The sequence below is a fragment of the Pteropus vampyrus genome, unplaced genomic scaffold (genome assembly GCF_000151845.1).
Source record: "Pteropus vampyrus isolate Shadow unplaced genomic scaffold, Pvam_2.0 Scaffold53, whole genome shotgun sequence".
In the NCBI taxonomy this organism is placed as follows: domain Eukaryota; kingdom Metazoa; phylum Chordata; class Mammalia; order Chiroptera; family Pteropodidae; genus Pteropus; species Pteropus vampyrus.
In genome coordinates this window covers 4,870,201-4,872,662 of record NW_011888834.1, presented here as the reverse complement: position 1 = coordinate 4,872,662, position 2,462 = coordinate 4,870,201, and positions in this window count along the sequence as shown.

The window sequence follows — 2,462 nt, the reverse complement described above, 5'->3', positions numbered from 1 at the left end:
TAAGTTTGTATCCTTTGAATAATATCTGTCTCCTCATTTCTCCCACCCTCTGTCCTTGGTAACCACCATTCTACTCTCTGTTTCTGTGAGTTTGGGTTTTTTAGATTCCACATATAAGTGATATCATAATTTGTTTTTCTCTGACTTATTCAACTTAGCATAATGTCCTCAAGGTCCATCCATGTCACAAATGAGAGAATTTCCTTCCCTCCCATGGCTGAATAATATCCCACTGTATATAAATTCCACTTTTTCTTTATTCATTCATCCATTCAAGGACACTTAGATTGTTTCCATATCTTGGATACTGTGAATAATGCTGCAATAAGTATGGAAGTGTAGATATCTCTTTGATATACTGCTTTAATTTTCTTTGGATATATACCCAGAAATGTAATTGCCAGATCATATGGTAGTTTTTTTTAAATTTTTTGAGGAACCCCCATACCATTTTCCATAATAGCTGCACCAATTTATAATCCCACCAACAGTGAAAAAGAATTTCCTTTTCTCCATAGCCACTCCATTACTTGCTATGCCTTGTCTTTTTCATATGGCCTTTCTAACAGATGTGAGGTGACATCTCATTGCAGTTTCGATCTGCATTTCCTGATGATTAGTGATGTTGAGCATCATCTTATGTACCTATCTGCCATTTTTATAATAAGCCTTCTTTGTAAAAATATCTATTCAGTTCCTCTGCCAATTTCTAATAAGATTGTTTTTCTGCTATTGAGTTGTATGAATTCTTTATACATTTCGAATATTAGAGGTAAACAAGACAATTAATTAAAAAGTACAGTTATCTATTATATTAATGATATAATGTTTATATCTCAATTTAAACGCTAAGCTAAAACTTAATTATAAGTACCCATTAGTCATATGATCCTAGAGGATGGGTGATTAACTCAACTACAGTAGAGGGCTCAGCAAGGACAGTAAAATGATGTGACATTTCCTGGACGGGGTTCACTAGTGTGTCTCTCAGACAGTGAAAAATTAGTTATTGTTCCTGCCAACTCCAAAATAAAAGCAGTATAAAATTGATTAGGCTGTTTGTTTCCATAGAAATCACATACACACCTCTGAAAAATTTGTTAGCCTCTACTTTTAAATTTACCAAAAAGCAAAACAAACAAACAAACAAACAAAAAAACTTAAATTTGAGTAGGGCTTTGGGCAAAAGCAGGTTTTTTTAGACTTTCAAACAACTATTGCTCTATCCAACCCTTTCAGACCCTGCTAAACCAAGTTTCTAAGACCCCCCTATGCAAATAACTTGTGAAGGGTCCCTCAAAAACTGACCAGAGCATTTGGCAAAAGCCCATTACTGCCACCCAGCTATAACTGCTGGCATTTCGGACTAGAAACTAACCTGACCTAACTGCAAGGTACATCATTTGAAAACAATTCTTGACTTGTTATTGTTATTGGAGGCTTTCATTGAAATTGTTTCTATTACAGAAGGACATAAATTTATTTTGAGACTTGAGATACCCATCCTCTTGGGTTATGTCATATCATCATCCTTCATTGAGGGAAATGGAGAGAATTTCCTCCTATATTCAAGAAGACACAACAGGGGAGACCACTAGGAGTACTCATCATATATATAAACAAAGGTTGCCATTCTTTTGGGCTCTATAACCCCCTTCCTGCACAGTTATATATAAGAATGTAATGGGATGGTCCCCTCCCTATGACATGTCATCAAAGGGTATCAAACAAGCAGCATGATTTGTAGATGATCCTCGAAGTAGGGAGACCAGCCCAAACCATGTTCAATCTATCAAGCACTTGCATTGTTTAAGTATTGATGTTAAATAGACTAGAGAAGCAAAAAAATAAATCTTCTCAATGAGCAGAATTGAGTGGTGTTCCTTGAGGCATCAGAGGAACTAGCTAATAGCAAAAATGACTTTTGCAAATTCCTGAGTAGGAGGCAATGGAGTTGTAATAGGGTCCAGAAAATGGGCCTGAAATAACTGGAAGAGAATAGAATCCCCACGTGGGGTGCTGTAGAATAAAATCTGTTATGAACTCAAATGTGGGTATCAAAAGGCAGCATTTCCCAAACAACCCCCAAATAACTCCCAAAATAACCCTGATAACTGCAATTACTGGTTAATCAGCCTGGTTTGGCCACATAACCAGAGGAACATAAAAGATCCCACCAGAAACTTTTAGCAAGCTCTTCCAAAACAAGATACATTGCACAAATGACAGTTCAATCTAGAGATGAATTACATCCTGGCAAGCGAGAAGGATGTAGATAAGCAGGCCCATATTTTTTGCCTGAACTCTTTCTTCTGCCATACTGTGTCTTTACCTTTATTGAAACTTATACAAAGATACTCTGTGGAGTCGTGTGAGCCTTTTCAGTGATCTGAATCTAATTTTTAATCTATTCAATCCTAATCTATATTATGGAATAATAACATTGCCTATTTCATAAGATT